At 45.9% G+C, this 24,606-nt stretch overlaps 1 protein-coding gene and 1 long non-coding RNA gene across 6 annotated transcripts in view; one reads left to right on the top strand and one right to left on the bottom strand.

Moving 5' to 3' along the window:
- The window catches only part of Sirt2 (Sirtuin 2), a 376,779-nt gene that overhangs the window by 111,736 nt on the left and 240,437 nt on the right, over window positions 1–24,606 (bottom strand). The window lies entirely within an intron of this gene.
- LOC142587358 (uncharacterized) lies at window positions 5,049–7,365 on the top strand. Its single transcript, XR_012829496.1, has 2 exons — window positions 5,049–5,319; window positions 6,049–7,365. It is a non-coding gene; the product is annotated as an uncharacterized LOC142587358 (long non-coding RNA).

The following is a 24,606-nucleotide window of genomic DNA, read 5'->3' as shown; positions in this document are numbered from 1 at the left end:
CATCAATTTGCACGATCCTGCCGGGGCCGCCGAGTGGGGGTCGCGCCAGCAGCTCGTCCCGCACGACCTCACGAACTATCACGGGCGTTCACACGCAAAAAAAAAAAAAATGAAAGTTATTGGCAGAAAGTGCAGCGCCACCTCCTCTCCGCCGGCTGCAGGGTAACTGCACCGCTGCTGGAGTCGCACCTCACATGGCTGTGGTGGGAGTCAATTAATGGCCACACGCGCTGCAAAGACTCATTTCTGCGTTTGTTAGAAGCGATCGCTCGGCGCTACCCAGTATGATGGTACATGACAAAGTAATGGAAAACAAAGCGCAGTTTTCTGACCCTTTGCTTTTGTATGAATGTTTCCCGGCATTGCTGCACGCTTACATACACAGTACGCCCGCGGCGCAGCACTTCCTAAACAGGCGCACACTAATCTGCTCCTGCACCAAGCCGCGGCGACAAGCGATCGTATAAAAGCCTAGTCCGAAAGCCAGACGCACGCCAATCTGCGCTCGAAAAAGCGACTGTATGGACGACCGCACGCCAAGTTTCATCCTAGACGTCAGCGCTCGTTTCTCCCCTGGCGGAACGATTTCATCTCCAACGGGTGTAGGCCTCCGCTGCCGCTCCTCTTAGCACTAGCGCCCGCGTTCAGTTCACGCTGCGCGCGAGACGTCTCTTGTTTGCGACAGCGCCTCTTCAGATGACCGGAAATTATCATTGTGTTGTTAACTGTCACGACAGCAATGTAAACACGAAAGGGTTGATGCCACCAGTGAAATTCTGCCGATTCACAAGAAAATGGTACGAAAAGAGCAGACGACAGACATCGATTACTGCAGTGCGCCGAGCGAAGTAAACAACTGACAAACGAAGCGAGCTCGTTCATTGATCACGCCTGAGTGTATGACGGTTTTTATATGTAACCCACATGAATTTAATAATTACTCGGTACATAATCCTTTTTAAAAACTTCAAGTTGTTCGACGAGCGCTCGTCCTGTCTTCTTTCTCGTGTTTCGTTTGCGTGTGCGCTGCCCAAGAATGGAAACCACTTCTGTTGTATGCGCTAGCAGTGGCCGAAGTTCACGCGTGCCGAGAAATTGAATATGTGCACGATGCATTGAACATGACCGGAGTTCATTCCCGCTTCACCACTGCACCGATCGATCGAGTTACTGGACGATGCACGCCCGCGTCTTGGTGGCGCCGGCATTGCTGAAGCAGGAATGATTACTAAGACTTTCAACTTCCGTCTCTGGAGCACTGTTAAAAAAATGGTCAAGCTGTCTACATTGCTGCCTCTATTCCATATTGTAGGGGACGTACTAGTTAAAGTTGATGTCGTACTTGTGCTATGCAGCGATATATTTTGTTTATTTCCGCACAGTGTCGGTGGAAGTCCGTTGTCGCCATCAGAGACAACATGGATTTGTAGCAAACATATTGTGAGAAACCGAAAAAAATGATTTTAGCTCGTATGTGCCGCATCGTATGTGCTGACAATTTTTCCGGCGGCACATACGATGTCGTTTCCAATTACCTGCTCAGCGTCACTTACATGGTCAAACAGACGCTGCGCTTTCGCCGCATTGCAGCCATAAAAATAATCGTCAAGCATACCGATCTTCTTAAAGGCAAATAGAAGCGTGTACAGTCTGTTTCACAGTTAGGGGAAAACTCGGAACGTATTGCATCGCGATGCGGCAAGCAATGAAGTCGTGCGGCGGCAGCAGCTCGAGGAGGCGCAGACGCTCGAGGGGCAGAGTCGTGATCTGCGTCGTCTGCAACGGCGGCGCGCGCTGGCCGCATTGTCGGGAAGCGTGCTACTGTCAGGGGCAGTGCATCGATTTCATCGGTACTGCGGGAATTGAGCTGATATCCTTTACTAAACGTTATGCGTCGCCAAACTCTAAGCCTTCATTGGCGATAATGGAGTTCCACAAACTTCTTTTGACAGCATGCTTCGTTTGTTCTTTCGAAAGGCAAGTGTACTGAGAGCGTGCACGTATATTTCTTCACTGTGTGTGCTACCGTAATAAGCAGCGACAAGACGCACCAAGATGCGCGCGCAACGTGCTCAGTCTTTGTTTGACTCGAAAGGAAAACAAAGCACTCAACAATGATGACTATGGGTGTCGAACACGATGAAACAGACGGATACGATTAAAGGAATGTTTTAGGTTAAGACAATGAGCTGGAAGTAATTTTTCTCGACAATCATTCACTACACCAACAGACCCTGCCCGCCGGCGGGGAATTGGACACGTCACGCTCGGAACTTCAGTTAGTATCTCGTCATGTCCACAGCGGCAGCGCTGACAGCGCTCATCCTGGAAGGCAGTGAAGTGTAAAATGATTTGATCAGGCATGTGTTCATTCGCAGCACGTCTCAGTCGCTGACGATGGTGGATCGAAGCCTATCCTCGGGCGACTGATAGAGGGGATAGTGCGGCAGCGATACTTTCAACGAGCCCCAGACATCTTAAATGATGTTGGCGCCCGGGGATTGAGGCGACCACTTCAAGAGAGTGACTGCGTGCTCTTCAAGCAGTTTTTGCGTTAGAATGTATAGTCGCTTTCCAGAAACGGGCCGTCAAGAATGTATGGAATCAGTACGTCGTCTATGACTGCCCTGTAGCGATGAACTTACCTTCGAGGCATATCAGTGGGCGTTGCACAACGCTTAGTAAAGAGTACCGGCTCATTTCACGCAGTAACGATGAGATCGACGCCCTGCAACTGACAGTAGAAGGTTTCCCGACAATGCGGCCAGCGCGCGCCGCCGTAGCAGACGACGCCGTTCAAGATCCCGCCCCTCGAGCACCTGCGCGAGCTGCTGCCGCCGCCTGACTCAAGCGCTCGCCGTATCGCGATGCAATGCGCTCCGAGTTTTCCCCTAAATGTGAAACAGACTGTACATCGCCCTTCGACTGAAATGTCCACGCGCACACACGTAGGCACACACCGCGCGCGGCACGAAACGTGCCCAAACACGCGCAGTGCAAGAGGCAATCAACGCGTTGCGAACGAGAGGGGCCAGAGGAGTACCACCCGTTAAGAGAATTTGTTTCGCATGCGGCGCTCTCAACGCCATCATGGATGGATGGATGGATGATTGTGGCTCAACCCTTTGAATCGGGCGGCGGCGGCGCGCGCCACCTAGCCTTTAATGGTTCTATATGCATGCATACCTATGTATTTACTCCTTTACTTTTGCGTTGATATTGTCCACCAATCAGATAGCCTCCGTTTAGTTATTTCTACCTGTTCAAAGTCTATTCTGCTTTCACTGTCTTTAAAACCCAAGGCTTTGAATAGTTCCCAGTTAGATTCAACTGCAGGGTGAAGTTGTTTACAAGCAAGTATCAGGTGTTCCGCCGTTTCCTCCTCCTCTCTACACGCCTCGCAAACCAAATCTATCTCCTGGTATCTGGCTCGGTACGTTTTAGTCCTCAGTATACCTGTCCTGGCTTCGAACAACAATGAGCTTCCCTTAGAGTTATCGTAAATATTTTCTTTGGCTATTTCTTGCTTAAACGTCCTGTATGTCTCCAATGCCGATTTGGTTTGCATCTCTGTACTCCACATACCCCTCTCTGCCTCCTTAACCTTTTTCTTGACAGATGATTCCTTACTTGTTCCCCCGCTACTGCCCAAGTATTTGCTTGTCAATTTTCTAGTTCGCTTCCTCCACCTCGTGTCAACATTCCTCGTGTATAAGTAACTGAAAACCTTCCTAGCCCACCGAATTTCCCCCATTTTTCTCAATCGCTCCTCAAATGCTATCTTGCTACTAGCCTCTCTGCCCTCGAAAGAAGACCATCCCAGATCCCCCTGCACTCCAAGATTTGGTGTCTTGCCATGTGCTCCCAGAGCGAGCCTACCCACACCATGTTGCCTAATTTCCAACTGTTGCCGGGTCTCTGTTCTAATACATAGAACTGCATTGGCAAAAGTCAGGCCTGGTACCATTACCCTCTTCCATATCCCTCGTACTACCTCGTACCTATTGTAGTTCCACAGTGCCCTACTCTTCATAATCGCTGCACTTCTGTTACCTTTAGTCGTTAGATATTTTTCGTACTCTGTCAGATACTCAATGCCATTATTTATCCACACCCCAAGGTACTTGCATTTATCGACTATCTCCAGCGTGGCCTCCTGTATCTTATGCTCGCCGCAACTGTTATCATTAAAAATCATGACTGCTGATTTTTCTTTGCTAAACTTCAAGCCTAACCTGTCTCCTTCTGTACCACATATGTCCATTAATTCCTGCAGATCTTCTGCCATAGAGTTTCTCACTATAATAGTGACAAACTCTATGTCTTCTGCATTGTCAGCCATTAATACAATATCATCAGCGTACATCAGTCCTGGTAATGACTTTTCAATCAATTTTCCTTGCTTGAGAAGTGATCGGTTGAAGCCGAGTCCGCTTTGCTGTATTTTGGCCTCTAGACCTTGTAGGTACAGCATAAACATCAGAGGTGACAATGGGCACCCCTGCCTAAGCCCCCGCCGAATCATCACAGGCTCCGAAACCTGCTTTTCCCATTGTATAATCACCCGGTTACCAGATATCTTTTAAGAAATTGGTTACTCCATCTTGCACTCCTAAAGTTTCCAGAATGCCCCACAAGCCCTCTTGAAGTACATTGTCATAGGCTCCCTTGATGTCCAAAAAAGCCAGCCATAGGGGTCTGTGTTCCTTTTCAGCTATTTCAATGCACTATCAACGCCGGCGCAGCAGCGCCGCTCTCGGTGCCGTTCTTGTCCATAAAGGCCTAGTGCAGAAGCCAGGCGCACACCAATCTGCGCTCGGAAAAGCGCGCGCAAGCGCGTCTCGCGAAAAGCTTCGCAGCGCCGCGCCGCCGCTGTGATGAAATCCCAACTAGCCCGAACCTCGCCGCTCCCGCCGCTGGTGCCGCCGCCGCCGCTCGAAACAGATTTCTGCGGCGCGGCGGCAGGATTCGCGAGCATGTTCGCTTGGATGTGAAACAGGCTTAACGAGCCGCGCTAATCCAATCCAGAAGCCAGAGGAGGGGGGGGGGGAGTAATGTGTGACACCAAGCTCAGTGTTACCTTTAAAATTGCTGGACAGGCGGACCAGCGCACCGGAATTGTACTGGCGAAGCCACAAGCAACTCAAAGAATCTGTTTAATTGTTGCACTTTGAACAATCACGCTTCTACAAAGGTCACAGCAGAAAAACAGCCTGATGCCGAGTATTTCTGTGCCACGAAGTAATCAAGAGGCGAGTGCCTAATGCGGACGAAATCGAGTGCATCGAGACTTAGAACGACAGAAAGCTGAGCTAGTTGGTAAGTATTCATTATGCAGGCGGTGCTCGTGTTGTTTGCTTGTAAATACTCTACTCTTCTGTCCTGCCTACACACCTCACCTCCGTTTTGCATAACGAGTGCATCAACCCACATATTAATAGCGTAAGCGTTTTATTAACTGTGCAATATTTTCAACACTTCCTTGCATGCCATTTCATGTGGAATATCTTTTCTGGTCACAAATTTGTGCAGCGAATCTATTAGCATGATCGACTCCGGACCTGTGGGACCGTTCACTTGCACTTGATGCTGAGTCTTTTACATGTATCCCTAAACTGCAGATATGCACATCAGATCCCTGCGAGCATTTCCAAAATTCAATTATTTTAGACAACAGGCACATATGCAATACTGACATAATCTCAAATACGACTAAGCAGCTGGGACACATTTTTGTTGACCATACTCGCAGGTAAAATAAGTAGATCATGTGGACAGCTCCAGCTCATTTTCCTTAAATCAGTGTGTACAAGGGGTATGCAAAAATATTTTTTTTTCTCGCACACCAATTATTTTGCTGTATAAGCAAGAAAAGCCACCACGTTAGTGTAACGTATCTTGTACATCACACTAATATGTGCTTTAATTTACCAAGTGAGATGAGTTACTTTTATGGCTCATTCAGTCATATCACACTGCTAGCTGCATTCATCAATCTTCAATTGGATTTTGCAAATGTTTAATGAAACATGTTTGCCTTTTATGCAGATATGCAATGGCAAGCCCTTCCATGTGTTCCAAAGGTAAAATTTAAGCTCTAAATTAAAGAAGACATTTCTAGTCAGAAACAAGCAAAAATGGTGAATGCAGAGTATCAGAAGCCCAAGGTACAAAAATTATGAGAAGTGTCGAATGATTTTAAGGAAAGTCGTATTTGAAAATGCAAAACTCTTTAGTGGAGGTCAAGCAAGTCAATATAGGTAGAATACTCTGCAAAATTATGCGAGTGAGGGGATGTCAAACAATGGGTCAGGAAATGCGTTGTTTTTCTGCAAAACAAAAGCTGATTGCCATTACATAAGTCACTTTAGCATCATGAGACTGCTGCTTGATGAATTCAGAAATAAACCAAAACACAAGACACGCAAAAATAAAAAACAATTTAATGACGCTCTCTCCACACTGGGATAAATAAAAACAAACACATCACATCTAATGTGGACATATCAGATGCCTTGTGAAACACTAAAGGAAAAATTCAGTTTCGAGCTATGGCACTTGCCGCATAGATGTGGGGGGCCTTGCACTAATAGTGATAGTTACCACTGCATTTAGAAATTGAAAGCATTCATGCAGACAAGGATGATTCTTTATATTTTTGGCTACCACTTCAAATGCCTCCACCAAGTGTTACAATGCCGCACGCAGCCATACTAAGGATCTCGCAGCAATACCTGCAGGTAGAAAGCAGAAGCAGTCAAAGTGCTGGTGTGTACTGGACACTATGTTTGAAAACATTTAGGCAAGAAGAGTGCAAGAAGCAGACATAAAAACTGCATTTATTTCCATAATTCCCCATTTGAATGGCCTTTTCTTTTTGCTTAGACAATGCCTACGCCTAGCCACAGCAGCTCCCTCATACAGACTCCGCAAGCCAAGAGGCCGTGGGGGCAAATGCAGCTAAGAAGCAATAGCACTGGTATCGACATTCATCTAATTTCTTTCTTTTCCTTTCGTTTAGGCAGCCAGCAGACCTCGAACAGCCACCTTGACTGCGGGTGTGTGACCCTAGTCGCCGAGGAAACATTTGAGGGAAAGCGACAGGCAATCTGAACAGCCACTTCTCCATGTAAATGATACTCTTTTTCTCGGATGACTCCTACACCTCACCACGCCAGCACACGTGTGCACAAAGATGCCGCGGAGGCACGTGCAGGTCAGAGGCAAGAAGCAGTGGCACTGGTGTCGACATTCACCCAATTTATTTTTCTTACACTGAGGCAGTCAGTAGATTCCTGTTGTACATATGCTCATAATAAACTTCAGTAAACATGAACTTGATAATAAACTTGAAGTCAAATGGGACATTGATGCATTGTTCTTTTGAACATTTATTGTAATCATACAATATATGTTATACATTGCAGTGCTACAGAGCATACTTTGAAGCTTCCACCTATATTTTGCACCTTTAATTACATATGTGTTGTGTGGCCCTCAATGCAATTCATGTTGTAGCAGCTGCTTTGTGTATCGCATATTGGCTTAAGCTCGTGATATCCACATACTTCTCTCACATATACTAAATAAAGTTCTATGTACTCCTCAGTGCTACAACAAAAATGAAAGTAAACAATCCGATCGTAGAATTGTGTTTATTACAGTGATTCCTATGACAGTTACTGACAAGTTGACAACTTAAACGGGTCAATCTGTCTATAGCCTCCTCTATTTTTCAAAAATAAAGGAGGCTATGATCCGTCATGGCAAAGAATTGTATGTATACATAAAGAAAGGGGTGTATGTGTGTGTTTCTAGTGGGGGGTATAGGATTCATCATCATCATCATCAGCCTGGTTACGCCCACTGCAGGGCAAAGGCCTCTCCCATACTTCTCCAACTACCCCGGTCATGTACAAATTGCGGCCACGTCGTCCCTGCAAACTTCTTAATCTCATCCACCCACCTAACTTTCTGCCGCCCTCTGCTACGCTTCCCTTCCCTTGGAATTCAGTCCGTAACCCTTAATGACCATCGGTTATCTTCCCTTCTCATTACATGTCCTGCCCGTGCCCCATTTTTTTTTTCTTGATTTCAACTAAGATGTCATTGACTCGCGTTTGTTCCCTCAACCAATCTGCTCTTTTCTTATCCCCTTAACGTTGCACCCACCATTCGTCTTTCCATAGCTCGTTGCGTCGTCCTCAATTTAAGTAGAACCCATTTCGTAAGCCTCCAGCTTTCTGCCCCGTACGGGAATACTGGTAAGACACAGCTGTTCTACACTTTTCTCTTGAGGGATAATGGCAACCTGCTGTTCATGATCTGAGAATGCCTGCCAAACACGCCCCAGCCCATTCTTCTTCTGATTATTTCAGTCTCATGACCCGGATCTGCGGTTACTACCTGCCCTAAGTAGATGTATTCCCTTACCACTTCCAGTGCCTCGCTACTTATTGTAAATTGCTGTTCTCTTCCAAGACTGTTAAACAATACTTTAGTTTTCTGCAGATTAATTTTTAGACCCACTCTTCTGCTTTGCCTCTCCAATGTCAGCGAGCATGCATTGCAACTGGTCCCTTGAGTTACTATGCAAGGCAATATCATCGGCGAATTGCAAGTTTCTAAGGTATTCTGCATTAAGTTTTACCACCAATTCTTCCCAATCCAGGTCTCTGAATACCTCCTGTAAACACGCTGTGAATAGCATTGGAGAGATCGTATCTCCCTGCCTGACGCCTTTCTTTATTGGGATTTTGTTGCTTTCTTTATGGAGGACAATGGTGGCTGTGGAGCCGCTATAGATATCTTTCAGCATTTTTACATATGGCTAGTCTGCACCCTGATTCCGTAATGCCTCCATGACTGCTGAGGTTTCGACTGAATCAAACGCTTTCTTGTAATCAATGAAAGCTATATATAAGGGTTGGTTATATTCCGCACATTTTTCTATCACCTGAGTGATTGTGTGAATATGGTCTATTGAGTAGCATTTACAGAATCCTACCTGGTCATTTAGTTGACAGGAGTCTAAGATGTTCCTGATTCTATTTGCGATTACCTTAGTAAATAGTTTGTAGGCAACTGACAGTAAGCTGATCGGTCTATAATTTTTCAAGTCTTTGGTGTCCCTTTTTTTATGGATTAGGATTATGTTAGCATTCTTCCGAGAGGTATAGGATTAGGGCGGTGCAAAAAAATGTACCAACACCGTCCTCTAGACCCATTCCGTTAAGGTACCGTAACAAAGCGTATTATTCAAAAAGTTCATACAACCAACTCTGATATTACTACACACGCCAGGCGACGCGAGCTACATTTGCCATGACACATTTGCGACTGCACCAAATGCCCTCCATATTATTCTCGTTAATTGTGCTCACTTCACCGAGGCAAAAGAAAGATCATGGGCGCAGGTGCCTTTAAAGTATCTCGACCTTGCGAGGCACTGCTGCGCGTGCCAGGGGAGCTGTCCGTGCGAACACTCCCTGACACACACCTGCCTCGGCAGCCCCAACCTATGTACCGTTCTGCTTCGAGCGTTGATCCCCCCACCGTCCCTTGGGTGCCCTGGAGTTCTTGCGCCGCCTGCTTTAGTATAATCTCAGGTGCTCTCCTGAGGCTTCCGTTTGTCGGTTACATGTGCCCTACAGCTGGATCAGTACTTATAACAATAAAAAAAAACTATCTATCGTCGCGACGATAGATCGCGAAAGTGGCTTTTGCAACATACCGCGCCCGTGCGAAGAGTATTACGGAACACCAACGAGAAATCTGACCACAGCTTCGAGCTCGTAACCTCGTCGAGTGACACTCCTGCAACAGGCGTGACCGCTGAAAACCGCATACTGCCGGAAACTTCAACAGGATCATCCCTCGGTTGCATAACTGCCACCTGTACGGCCAACATGGACCAAACCCACACCGTCCCGCAACATAGAATAAAGAACCAACTTATAAAGCCCAAGCACACGGCTGCACGCACACATCACGACACTACAAGCGAGACGCCATGCTGCTACACTGCTACGGTTGCCGGATTAAAACTGACTACTGTCACCAAGTCTAGCAAGCGTCTCAGGAGCTGGCAACCTCGGCGCGTAGCAACATGGCGCCGCTCTTGCGGTTCCCGATTTCAATGCATGGGCCCTATGGGTAGCTTGTCCTCTAGAGTCAGTATAGTAACTCTATGCACCCTGCAGTCCGGTGGAGCATTAACACAGCTCTGACCGTTTTTTCTTGCTTCTAGGTAAGAGAAAAATAAGGTTAATTTTATGCTCCACTGGACTGCACATTTAGTGGCTATATTGTGGTTAGTGTGTGTTAACGATGTCGAGAAAACACTGCACGTCATGTACCAAACTGCTTGACAAGGATGCCCAATGCATTCTATGTAAACAATGTAAAAGTGCGTATCATGCTGGAAAGTGCTTGGGAATTGCTAAAAAAATGAAGAGTATGACAGAAATGGAAATCGCTAGCTGGGAGTGTAAAAGCTGTGTGGCATTGAAAGAAGACAACTGGCCTTCGGAATCTGAAAGCAGCGATGAAGATTAGCATAAGCTTACAGTTGAAAAAAACTCAGATGGGTCAAAGTTGCTAAGCAAGCAGATTGCCACCATGAACCAAATGCTTGCCACAGTTTTAGGACGCCTCGAAGGCCTTGAAAAGAAAGTAGATCACCAATGTGCAACAACAGAGGCAACAGAAAAGTCAATGGAAATGCTGGCTTCAAAATATGATGAACTTGTGGATAAGATGCGGAATCAGGGAATGGCAATAGAAAAGTTGAAAGAAACATCAGAAGAGCTGGCCAAAAAACTGTCTTCTAAGGACGCTGAAATTGCACAGCTAAAGGAAAGTCTAGATAGCATTGAACGGTATTCCAGGCAAAAGAACATTAAAATACATGGAATACCAGAAAGCTCTGAACAAGATTTGCACCAACTACTTACGAACTTGCGTACAAGGCTCGCAATACAGGCACCAGCAAAACAATCACTCGAAGCAATCCACAGAAACAAAGCTGGAAAAGATAAAATTCCGCCAATCATTGTCAGGTTCACTGACCAAGCCACTCGAGACCTTTGGCTAGCCAAGAGAACCGCCCTCCGAGGTGAGCAGATTTTCATAAATGAAAACTTGATGCGAAATAAAAAAAAAAGTTAATTTGGCAATGTCGAAGCCTTGCAAACCTGAAGAACTACAAGTTTGTCTGGACGTGAAACGGTAGAATGTTTGCTAGAAAGGTGGAAGGTGCTTCAGTGATTAAAGTCGATACAGAGAATGATTTGGAAAAGATAGTTTAATGACTGCGTTTGAGTCATTCACTGAATGGGAGAAAAACATTCAGCATGCAATCGCTGAAGATGGACTTAGCCAAGAAATTGGCATACTGCACATAAACATATGAAGCATAAGAAAACACTGGGATTAGTTATGTATTTACTTGTCACGAAATGTGGTTACTGACATGATCGTTTTAACAGACGTAAATCTGGATGCAACCAGACAGACTTGTTATGACTTGGATGGTTATCATACGTACGCAATATGTCGAGAGAACAAAAGAGGTGAAGGAGTGTTAATCTTCGTTAAAGACGCATGGATATGTTCTAGGATTGATTTTAACTTTCGAAATGCAGAAGTTTTAGTGCTATCTCTTAACAAAATAGAAGTCGCATATATACTGTGTGGCATTTACAGGCCACCTAGCAAGGATACTAATGTGCTTTTGAATGGAATGAGCACTTTTGAATGAAAAACAATTAGTGCTGGTTGGGGACCTCAATATTGATATTCTGCAAGAAGCAAGATCAGCAGTTGCTGATTACCTGTATTAGCTGAATATGGACTCATGAACATAATAAATGCCTACACCAGAGAAGAGTACTTAGGAAGCAGAATCACGAAAACATGCATTGACCACATTGTATTTAGGCTGGCTAAACAATCATATAGGTCAGGCATGATCAATCTAAAACTAGCAGACCATTATTTTATAGTAGGTGTTATCTTCTCTGAAAAATATGTTGAAGGAGTGGGTAGCTGTGTAAAACGGGATCTCTTAGACAAAAAAAGTTGATGAATTGATCAAGAATACTAACTGGTCGTCTCTATTAGCTCTTGACTACTTAAAGGCATACAATAATCTAGTGCAAATATTTCAAGATATATATGATCGAGCTGCAAGATGTGTGACATTGAAACAAACCCCGATTATAAATGGATGACTCATGAGATAATGAACCTCTGCTACAAAAAAGACCAGGCCTGGCAGAGATGCAGGAAAAATCCGGAAGATATCGAAAAAAGAAGAGAGTTTCGTATGCTACGAAATCTTGTGACTGCAAAAATACGACAGGCTAAAAGGCGATACTTCTTGCATCAATTCACAGTGAGCAAATACGACGTGAGGATGACGTGGAAAATAGCAAATGAATTAATGGGCAGAACAAAACATGTCAGTATCGAGGATACGGTCAAAAAGAACTTTCCCAACCAAAGCGCTCAGACAATATGCGATAAGTTCAACGATACATTCGTAACAGCTGCGGAAATACTGAGAGAAAGTAATGACAGCAACTCTGACGTGTACAAACCAGTTCGCACATGCATACGCACAGCCTTTCTGTCACCTATATGTGAAACGGATCTTTGGCGCATTATGCGGCAGATGAAACTGATTAAACTGCTGGGAATAGATAAAGTACGTTTTGAGATTTATACATCCATTTCAATGAGCTGAAAGATGTAATGCTAAAGATACTAAACGGCATACTTGAAACTGGCATTATACCGCAAGAGCTAAAAACATCGATCATAAGACCAGTCTATAAGAGCGGTATAAAGACAACTATACCAACTACAGGCCAATCGCAATTTTGTGCGCTATAGTGCAAATAATGGAAAAGCATATTGCGTATGTGATGCAGTCGTATTGTGAGAAATTTTCTCTGCATAATCCAGCTCAATTTGGTTTCGTAAAAAATAGAAACACAGTCGCACTCCTGGAAGAATTTTCTGATTACATTCATAATCTTATTGAAAACAACCGTGCAGTGGCGTAGCTAGGTCGTCTGGCAGCCGGGGCCCACAGGTATTCAGTCACCCCCCCCCCCCCCCCCCCGGGTGTAGTCGAGGAAGGCGAGGATGTCGACAATTTCCGGGTTTCAGCACCAGTACAGCCGCCTTGGACACCGCGCTCGTCCCCCGGGTCCCCCTCTCCTTCGCTTTCTTTCCCAGAGGTCGCGAATGCAGCAGGTATTGGCGGCGAGGAGTTACGGAGTCGCCATCTATCGGAAGCGCCTCGCTGGCGTAGTATGAGGGATCACGCGGCGCGCTCCTCATAGGTTTTGCTGTCAGCGCTCACTGAAAACACCACGCGGGAGCTCTCCCAGAAATTTCTGTAAGTACTTTCGAAACGAGAGAAGTTTTTTACTGTCTAAATAATAATCTTGGGCAAACTGAAAGCACAGAATCATTTACAGACGCTCTCTCTTGACCAAATACGTACATTAAACGCCACTGTGCGCGGTCGCCGCGATTTAGTCTCCCGAACCGGCTTCTTGCGTGAAAGGTAGGCAAACGCCGAGACCAAACTATGTGAAATATGGTCTTATAGTGTTTGTATATCTAAATGGAGCGTAATAGAATGAAGCCACAATGCAGCGATCGCACAACTTCGCAGCGACCGACTGCGCGTCTGCATGCTTGTCCGCGCACCGTTTCGCTTTCGCCGCGTGCGCGTTTTCGCACCGTGTCATGAGCTTTAGGCTGTAGAATATGAGCATTTGACAGTATACAAGCAACCAATGTTGCGTGGGCGCTATCAGAGCTGTTCAAAAATAATTTCATTGTAGATACTTTGACACCTACGGGGTGTGATGTGCCAGACGTCGCGACGATTCAATTTTTTTTTCTATATTCTTGGACGTTTCAATATTATTTCGCGAGTTGCGTCGCACTATATGTTTATCCGTGTTCTCAGCGTGCGATTTCTCGCTGCTTCTTTTTTTGTAATCCAGTCCATTAATTCATAACACAAACATGACCATATGCCATGCGTTCTTTTTTTTTTGTTTGCTTCTTACCGCTCCCTATCCACTCCAGTGAACTTGCCAGTATGTATAGCATCGACAAGTTCATAGACCAAACCGTCATGACATTAGTCGGGCAGCGGACTCAGGCGAGCGTCTCAGTGCGCGTTTTTCGAACATTGCAGACCCGGGGCCGAAGCAGAAATCTTCCTCGCGTCTGTGCTTGCTGCATACCCGAGTTGTAGCCGATGACTGTTTGCCGGTTTTGTTTCGCGAGCCAAGCTTCACGCAGCTTCTTGTCCTGCGGCTACGTATGAATAAGGCTGACACTGGGCTCCGTTGCGTACGTCCGGCACTGCGGCACCGAGCAATAGCCTACCAGGTTGCGCACCTTCAAAGGCAGCCACTACATATTCTAGTGCTTTCAATCGTTGTAAAGGAGACACTCGAAGCGGGAAAATCCCGCCCATAAATGAGGACCGCAGCGTACGAGGGAACTTTAACTTTCCTTTTCAGCTCGCTTCGGCGCTCCCGAAGCTGCCGACGCGGCCGCTATGTCTTTTCCAGTGGTGGAGCTATACCATAGTGGAGCTCGAGGCTAATACACGCTGTTTTTTTTCTGCGCCAAATAACACAGTGTGCTGCACTGATAGCTTGTGATAAGCGCATGTGCACATCTTCTGTCAGACTGTAAGGCTTGGCAACCAATACAAATGCGGCATCGTGGCAAATACGGCTCACGTCACAAGTAAACAAAAATTATAATGTTTTAATTACCAATTTTAGCGGCAACATTGCATTTGCAAAATTGAAGACCGACATTCATATCTTGCCCAACAACAACTTCACGAAAATCGTCGTAGGTTCTATGGCTCGCAGTATTTTGCCTGTGGGCAGCCCTGAACGAAAACGAAAATTAAATTGTGTCTCAGTGACGCTGATCTCCCCACCATATTAGGAAAACGGAAAACGCCACCTGCCTCCTTGCTGCGCGGGCGCCAATGTTATGACGATTACGACTTCTCTTTATTGTGATCAATAAAGCCTTGTTTTATTTACTGCTATACGGACAAACGTGATTATCCTAGCTGCGGTACCACCAAAAGATTGGGAACAGAATAGAGCACGCTTCGCGTCGATTCTTGGCGTCACCATAAAAAAAACAAAAGGACCTCGATGAAGCCCATGCCAGGGAAACCTGTTGGTCTGCACTCGCAATGGAGAGGGTTGAGGGATCACCCTCACTGGTCCACTATTTCATATTTCTTTCGCTGCTGCCATATACTGGGCGCCGCCCGCAGTGCCAACGTACTGTAGGTTGTAGCACCCAAAACGATTTTGTTTAAGAAGTTTTTGTTGAGTTAATAATATGACTTTGAATCCTCAATTCTGTAATTGAAGTGCTTCCTCTATAAGTACTAATCAGGAGAATATTAAGGATATAGGGTATGGTTATTACTTACCTGCCATATTTTTCACGCTACCGAGTTCCTAGTAATCACAGACACGATAACTTCATAGAATATCCAAAAATATCCTTACAAAATTCACATTTTTTTTTAATTCTGTGCAGCTGACACAGACATTGTACTTAACATGAAGTCACACAATAACAACAGTTTTCTGAAACTTTCGAGGGTAAGAAGGAAAGCGTGAAACATAACGGCAGGTTTCACAGCGGCTTCTCAGAGCGAGCGGGAAAGGGGAAGTAAAAGCGAGCTGAACGTCGCGGCGCCCTCGACTATATACAGCCTGTCAAGTCATACGCCGCCAAACTCTTCGGCCGCACCGAGTTTGAAGACGATCCAGAGAATCCCATTCGCGACTTTTGACGGCCGCACTTATGCAACGTCGCTCTCAACGAACGCTTCGCCGTAAACGAGAGCGCCGGGCGCGCTCGTTGAACGCCCTCTTACTGCAGTCTTTGTTCATCTTCACTGCGCGTTCTGAACGGAAGAGGGACCTAAGAGCCTCAACGCCTTACTGTATGTTTAGCGACTCCTGCTCCCAGCATGAACGCACGGCACACCCCACATGAAACATTCCGCTAAGGCGAATAGTTTAGCGACCATTATGGGAATTAAGTTTCTTAGCCCGCACATTCGTGCAATTATTTCATGGGGTGTTGATAGAGCTGCAGCCGACAATTCTGCGGCGCAACGCATCGGGTACATGAGCTTGGGCTACTAGATACCGGAGCATTCTTGGCCATTTGCGCCCAGTCAAGTCGGCGGAAAAAGAGGTCTCTTCAGGCATATGACACCCCCCTCCCACTGGCCCCTTGCACCCGGGGCCCACGGCCCCCCGGCCCCCCCTGTTGCTACGCCACTGCAACCGTGTCCCTTTAGCAATCTTCAGGGACCTGACCAAGGCATTCGATACTGTAGACCATGCTCTAATGATAAGCAAGACCTGACCAAGGCATTCGATACTGTAGACCACGCTCTAACTTTCCAATTGATTACAGTGCGTTAGAATTGAGAATGAATACAGCAGCTATAAAGTAATAAAATACGGTGTACTGCAAGGTAGCACTTTAGGACCAATACTTAGTAACATTTATGTCACTGACTTGGGCCCCAATTTACAACTGAACTCCAAAATATTCCAATGTGCAGATGACACCGCGCTTATTCTAGGTACTGCAGAATGTGAGAGAGGACGCACGCACCTACGAGAATATATATATGAAATCATGGAGTGGTTTGGGAAAAATTGTATTTTCATCAATCCTCATAAAACCAAATTTTTATGCTTCAGAAATTTACATAAACATGTAAGCCTCGACCGATCCTTATACTTGCACAAATCTACCTGCGACACTTGTGAAATTGTGCCCCTGCAGACTGATTCAGTTGTAAAATATTTAGCCCTTCTTGTGGACGAACACCTAACTTGGAATAATCATGTGGAGCACTTGCGCAAATGCTTACGAACTATGGCAGCTTTAATTTATAATTTGCATGGGAAATGTCCTCTCAATTTAAGAATTACAATATACAAAGCATTGGTGGAGTCTGTTTTGCTCTATGAAATAACTTCATATGGCACATGCTCAGAATACAAAAGGCAAACGATTAATAAGCTTATAAACGAATAGTAAATATTATATCTTATGGAACAGTCTTACACACAGCTTCTACAAAAGAAAAATACTCTAAACTAGGCATACTCAAGGTAAGCGAAATATTTCGGTTTTCAGTGGTTCTGCGGCACTATTTTTCAACACATTTCAGGGTAGCTGTCCACAAAGAAGTGACACTAAGGAAAACAGGCAGATACGTTAAGCCAAGAGTTTTTCCGAACTATGGTAAAAAACGAGGAAGTATTATGTCCCAGCGGTATTCAATGATCTCAGTGATGATTTATGCAATATTGTAAAAAGAAGAACACTGGTGAAAAAGATAAGAAAGTGGTGCTTAGAAACAATGCAAGAATGACAATTCTGTGTGGCTTTAGGGTCATGCTCCATTCTATGTTTACTCTTACGTCATGTGTCTAGACTACTTATCACAGCTTGTCAAGTTATACTTGCTTTTCTGTTCATCGATTCCTTTCTTTATGTCTATTTTCTTTTTTTATGTCGGGCAGAACAGGATCCTGCTTTCTGGTCTTTGTGTTGTATATCATTGAGCCTTGTAACTGCTCATGTATCCACCAGCTTCCAGGTCAGCCGACAAGCGCTATTTGCTTAGGCTGACCAGCAAATTCATGTGTATGAAAAAACGGGCAAATAAAACTGTATTGTATTGTATTGTATATGATAGGGGTGTGCAAAGATTAAAATTTTCGAATACGAATCAAATACGAATACTTAGCTTGGAATATTCAATAAGATATGCACACAAATTAGCAGGTTGGGCTAATTTGTTATGTTAAAAATTAAATTATCGGGTTTTACATGCCAGAACCACTTTCTGATTATGAGACACGCCATAGTGGGGGACTCCGGAAATTTCGACCACCTGGGGTTCTTTAACATGCACCTAAATCTAAGTACACGGGTGTTTTTGCATTTCGCCCCCATTGGAATGCGGCCGCCGTGGCCGGGATTAGATCCCGCGACCTCATGCTTAGCAGCCTAACACCATAGCCACTAAGCAACCACGGCGGGTACTTAGTTATATTGAAACATTGCAATTGCATTGACAATCTTAAAAAAACTAGACTAGTAAGCCGTTTTACTAAAATATTGTGTATTTGGCTTATGTTAACTTTGAAAATTTCGTAATTCCCACTAACTGTCCTCGCCAGCCCTATTATACCGCATCAAACGCCCGTAGACTCTGAGGCATTTGACCTTGTGCCAGTCATCACTCATTGCACTTGCTATCAAGCAATAAGCTCAAAACTAAGGGCGGCGCTGCAAAAAAAAAGAAAAAATGCACCCTCGCTGCTCATAAACCCGTGCCCTTTGCTACTGAGAGCCTGGCTTTCCCGCGCAGCTTAAACGTTTAATGGCTAAACGTGCTTTACAGGCAAAATTTCGCAAGCAGCACGCAATATATATATATATATTACCGGAGCACTTCGGCGCCAGTTCTGTGCAAGCACAGAAAAAAAAAAAGCTGACGTTCGTGTGTGTCTTGCTCTGTCGGTTTTTCGGGCTGTGGCTGCCTTGTTTTAGTGGCCCTTTGCAAGACGCCGTGCCCACGTTGCTGAAACGGACATGCCTGTTACATTTGGTGGACGTGCTGGGTAGTCCCTTTCCTCGTCCTGGAGCTCTGCAGCCGTATTTTACCATCTCCCGCTGCAATGACTGAGGACGCCACTACCTCTCAAGCCGTACCCACACCTGCGCCTGCCATGTGTGCTGGTGTGGTTCGTCAGCGTGACCCTCCGACATTCAACAGTACTGACGATCGCGATGTCGAAGACTGGCTGTCCGAGTATGAACGCTGTAGCGCTCATAACAAGTGGGATGATGCTGCCAAGCTGACTCATGTCATCTTTTACCCGACTGATGTGGGTAGCTTATGGTGTAACAATCATGAAGCCGATTTTACGAGCTGGTCGGTTTCCAAGGAAAGCCTCAATTCGTTCTTCGGTCGGCCAGCCGTGCGAAAGCTTCACGCTGAACGCCTGCGTGGCCGAGTGCAACAAAATGGTGAGACCTACACGAGCTACATTGAAGATGTTATCCACCACCTGTAGGCGAGCAAATCCTTCAATGGCGGAAACCGAGAAAATAAGGCACATCCTGAAAGGCACAGACTACGATGCCTTCCATATGCTGGTAGCCAAGAACCCTCGGACAATCACCCAAGTAATCGAACTGTGCCAAAGTTTTGATGAGCTGCGTAAGGAGCGCTTTTCCACGTGTCGTACCACTATGCAATCCGCAGAAATTTCAAACTTGAAAACCACACGTACTGGAGCTGAATATTCCGCCCCGCTGCCGCAAATTCAGCAGTACATTCGCGAGGAAGTGGCCGGCCCGCCAGCTCTCCCTTGTGGCATCTGTTCCCGAGACGCCTAGCACATTGGACAACTCGCTCTGTCGTGTCATTCAGACGCAAGTCGCTGAGGCACTGCCATCCCCTGCAGCACCAACGTACATTACAGCGCCTCACACTTACGCTGAAGCCGTGACTCGCTCATATGCACGAGTGCCACCAGCACTAAGCAGCCCAGTCACCAGCTTCTACTCGCCGCCACGTCCCGAGCGCCCTGTTCACGTACCAGCGTACCCTCCTCCGAGACCCTCTCACAACCCATGACATACTCCGGATAACCGCCCCATATGCTACGCCTGCGGTATCGCTGGGCATATTGTGCGCCATTGTTGCTGCCGTGTAGGGTATTTTCGTCACGTCGCGCCCTGCTTTGAATACAAACCTCAATGACCAGAACACCATGTTGACGCTGACGCTTCGCACTCTTATTCATGTCGTGCCACCTTCAGCTCACACCAGTTGCCTTCACCTCGCCGCCACTCCATTTTCCCCATGCTTCGGTGGTCCAATTCTCTGCCAAGGGAGAACTAACAGCCGCAGTTCCTAAGGCAAGAACTGCACTGTCATTGAAATTTTCAAGGCCTCATACTTTGTCCCCTAATGAAATCGCAGTGCTTATAGATGGTGTCATGACCAAATCTCTTGTCGACACAGGAGCTGCCGTTTCTGTGATGAGTGAACTACTGTGCCGCAAACTGAAAAAAGTGACAATACCAGTTCCTGACCTGCCATTACAGAGGGCGAGCTCGCAGCATGTTAAAGGGCCCCTGAAACGGTTCGGACAAATTTTGTAGACGCATAGGGTACAGCTTAAGTACAACATTCGCACCACAATTTAAGTGAATCGTTACGTATTAATGGAGCTACAAGCGATTAGAAGCTACCCTCCTCCCTAGCCATGCTTTTCCTCCTCAACTCGTTCGCCGAGCGAGTGGGGCTAAGCTCCGCCTTCACTGGTTCAGCGTCATGATGCGACGTCACATCGTCCACTTCCGGTTGTTTTGGAGCCCGCCCCCGCCCGCGCGAGACCGCTCCGCTAGCCGCTTGGCCGTCAACCCCAAGCGAGAGTTATCGAAGCAGCGTGCGTTGCGAGCATTCTGTCGTAGCGCCGAACGTGTCTTGTATTCCGGTAACCACAGGCAAGCTGGTCATTTCGGCAAATGACTGTAGGCATAAACTCAAGCTGATGAAGGAACTTTAGCGTAGACGTACGTGAGCGGCCTGATCGGTCTGCACGGTCATACACTTGTTGGTGCAGAGCTTAACCAGCCAAACAAAGCGCTAATATTGCTCTAACCAAGTGTAAAACATCTTAAACATTTATAAAAACAACGTGTTCATGATTACACTCCTGCGAAAAATACACACCAGCAGCAAAGAATACACTTCGTTGCTGCTACTCTGTATGGTTGAGCTCTCTGCCACCAGGTGGCTGCACCGTGCAGACCATTCGCATTTGCCCTTCTGCTCATCTCATGGCTCATCCCGTAACGGCAAAGTCAAGCGGCCAGACTCTGTCCCCTTGCGCTTGCATTTTCCCTAATACCGGACTCGGGAAACGCTATTGCGTTAGTAATCTTCCGGTGTAAAGTGACGGCCACAAACGCGCAAATCCTGGCGCCGATCGGATAGCGGCAGTCCGATGCGCAGCAGCCAATTCACTCGTATGATGCCTTACAGAGGGACACGATGTCGCAGCTTGCCATATTGCCAGTCTCTACGTTTGCAGTCCACAAGGCAACAAAGTCGAATCATAGTGCTCGCGAAAAGACTGAGACCGACTCTGACCGCGGAGCTCTCTTCAAAATAGAGTACGTTGTAACACAAGCAGACGACACACGCTGTGTGCCGGAAGTGCTTAAGTGTACTGAAAAATTATTCTTGTGCATTCTCTTTATGTTACTTTCTTTTCATAAAAACAAATTAACTAACATTCCAACTATTACGAAGATCATTTGTTTATCATAAAATTGGAAAAATTATCGATCACGCGCCCTTGCCAGCCAATCGGATAGCTCGCCCCACTGACATCGTATGGGTGATTTCGGTCATATGAGTAGGGGCGGCTTAAAATTCCGCCGAGCAGTGTGCTGCGATCGGCAGCGATGTGCATATTTAAAACCTTATAATAAATTACACGCTTTACGCGGAGCACTTACATGTGTCAATTAATGACCAGAAGGACCTACTCTAACAACTCAATACGTTTGTAGAAAATCGTTAAAAGCGTTTCAGGGTCCCTTTAAGCCTTTGGCCACATGCACCGCTCATGTTTTGATTGAAGACGTGCTGTATGTCATCGAATTTGTCGTCCTCTTGCGTGTCGCATGATGTCATCCTAGGCTGGGACTTCCTTCCTGAACATCATGCTGTAGTCAACTGTCATCATCATCATCATCATCATCAGCCTGGTTACGCCCACTGCAGGGCAAAGGCCTCTCCCATGCTTCTCCAACAACCCCGGTCATGTACTAATTGTGGCCATGCCGTCCCTGCAAACTTCTTAATCTCATCCGCCCACCTAACTTTCTGCCGCCCCCTGCTACGCTTCCCTTCCCTTGGGATCCAGTCCGTAACCCTTAATGACCATCGGTTATCTTCTCTCCTCATTACATGTCCTGCCCATGCCCATTTCTTTTTCTTGATTTCAACTAAGATGTCATTAACTCGCGTTTGTTCCCTCACCCAATCTGCTCTTTTCTTATCCCTTAACGTTACACCTATCATTTTTCTTTCCATAGCTCGTTGTGTCGTCCTCAATTTGAGTAGAACCCTTTTAGTAAGCCTCCAGGTTTCTGCCCCGTAGGTGAGTACTGGTAAGACACAGCTATTATATACTTTTCTCTTGAGGGATAATGGCAACCTGCTGTTCATGATTTGGGAATGCCTGCCAAACGCACCCCAGCCCATTCTTATTCTTCTGATTATTTCCGTCTCATGATCCGGATCCGCCGTCACTACCTGCCCTAAGTAGATGTATTCCCTTACGACTTCCAGTGCCTCACTGCCTATTGTAAATTGCTGTTCTCTCCCGAGACTGTTAAGCATTACTTTAGTTTTCTGCAGATTAATTTTTAGACCCACTCTTCTGCTTTGCCTCTCCAGGTCAGTGAGCATGCATTGCAATTGGTCCCCTGAGTTACTAAGCAAGGCAATATCATCAGCGAATCGCAAGTTACTAAGGTATTCTCCATTAACTTTTATCCCCAATTCTTCCCAATCCAGGTCTCTGAATACCTCCTGTAAACACGCTGTGAATAGCATTGGAGATATCGTATCTCCCTGCCTGACGCCTTTCTGTATTGGGATTTTGTTGCTTGCTTTATGGAGGACTATGGTGGCTGTGGAGCCGCTATAGATATCTTCCAGTATTTTTACATATGGCTCATCTACACCCTGATTCCGTTATGCCTCCATGACTGCTGAGGTTTCGACTGAATCAAACGCTTTCTCGTAATCAATGAAAGCTATATATAAGAGTTAGTTATATTCTGCACATTTCTCTATCACTTGATTGATAGTGTGAATATGGTCTATTGTTGAGTAGCCTTTACGGAATCCTGCCTGGTCCTTTGGTTGACAGAAGTCTAAGGTGTTTCTGATTCTATTTGCAATTACCTTAGTAAATACTTTGTAGGCAACGGACAGTAAGCTGATCGGTCTATAATTTTTCAAGTCTTTGGCGTCCCCTTTCTTATGGATTAGGATTATGTTAGCGTTCTTCCAAGATTGCGGTACGCTCGAGGTCATGAGGCATTGCGTATACAGGGTGGCCAGTTTCTCTAGAACAATCTGTCCACCATCCTTCAACAAATCTGCTGTTACCTGATCCTCCCCAGCTGCCTTCCCCCTTTGCATATCTCCTAAGGCTTTCTTTAGTTCTTCCGGCGTTACCTTCGGGATTTCGAATTCCTCTAGACTATTTTCTCTTCCATTATCGTCGTGGATGCCACTGGTACTGTATAAATCTCTATAGAACTCCTCAGCCACTTGAACTATGTCATCCATATTAGTAATGATATTGCCGGCTTTGTCTCTTAACGCATACATCTGATTCTTGCCAATTCCTAGTTTCTTCACTGTTTTTAGGCTTCCTCCGTTCCTGAGCGCATGTTCAATTCTATCCATATTATACTTCCTTATGTCAGCTGTCTTACGCTTGTTGATTAACTTCGAAAGTTCTGCAAGTTCTATTCTAGCTGTAGGGTTAGATGCTTTCATACATTGGCGTTTCTTGATCAGATCTTTCGTCTCCTGCGATAGCTTACTGGTATCCTGACAGGTCCAACGGAGGTACCACCGACTGCTATTGCACCATCCCTAATGATGGCCACAAGATTGTCATTCATTGCTTTAACACTAAGGTCCTCTTCCTGAGTTAAAGCCGAATATCTGTTCTGTAGCTTGATCTGGAATTCCTCTATTTTCCCTCTTACTGCTAACTCATTGATCGGCTTCTTATGTACCAGTTTCTTCCGTTCCCTCCTCAGGTCTAGGCTAATTCGAGTTCTTACCATCCTGTGGTCACTGCAGCGCACCTTGCCGAGCACGTCCACATCTTGTATGATGCCAGGGTTAGCGCAGAGTATGAAGTCTATTTCATTTCTAGTCTCGCTGTTCGGGCTCCTCCACGTCCACTTTCGGCTATCTCGCTTGCGGAAGAAGGTATTCATTATCCTCATATTATTCTGTTCCGCAAACTCTACTAATAACTCTCCCCTGCTATTCCTAGTGCCTATGCCATATTCACCCACTGCCTTGTCTCCAGCCTGCTTCTTGCCTACCTTGGCATTAAAGTCGCCCGTTAGTATAGTGTATTTAGTTTTCACTCTGCCCATCGCCGATTCCACGTCTTCATAGAAGCTTTCGACTTCCTGGTCATCATGACTGGATGTAGGGGCGTAGACCTGTACAATCTTCATTTTGTACCTCTTATTAAGTTTCACAACAAGACCTGCCACCCTCTCGTTAATGCTATAGAATTCCTGTATGTTACCAGCTATATTCTTATTAACCAGGAATCCGACTCCTAGTTCTCTTCTCTCCGCTAAGCCCCGGTAGCACAGAACGTGCCCGCTATTTAGCACTGTATATGCTTCTTTTGGCCTCCT

This window comes from Dermacentor variabilis, chromosome 7 (assembly GCF_050947875.1).
Source record: "Dermacentor variabilis isolate Ectoservices chromosome 7, ASM5094787v1, whole genome shotgun sequence".
Lineage (NCBI taxonomy): Eukaryota > Metazoa > Arthropoda > Arachnida > Ixodida > Ixodidae > Dermacentor > Dermacentor variabilis.
Note: the sequence above shows the minus strand (reverse complement) of the source record. Positions and strands in the feature narration are given on the sequence as shown.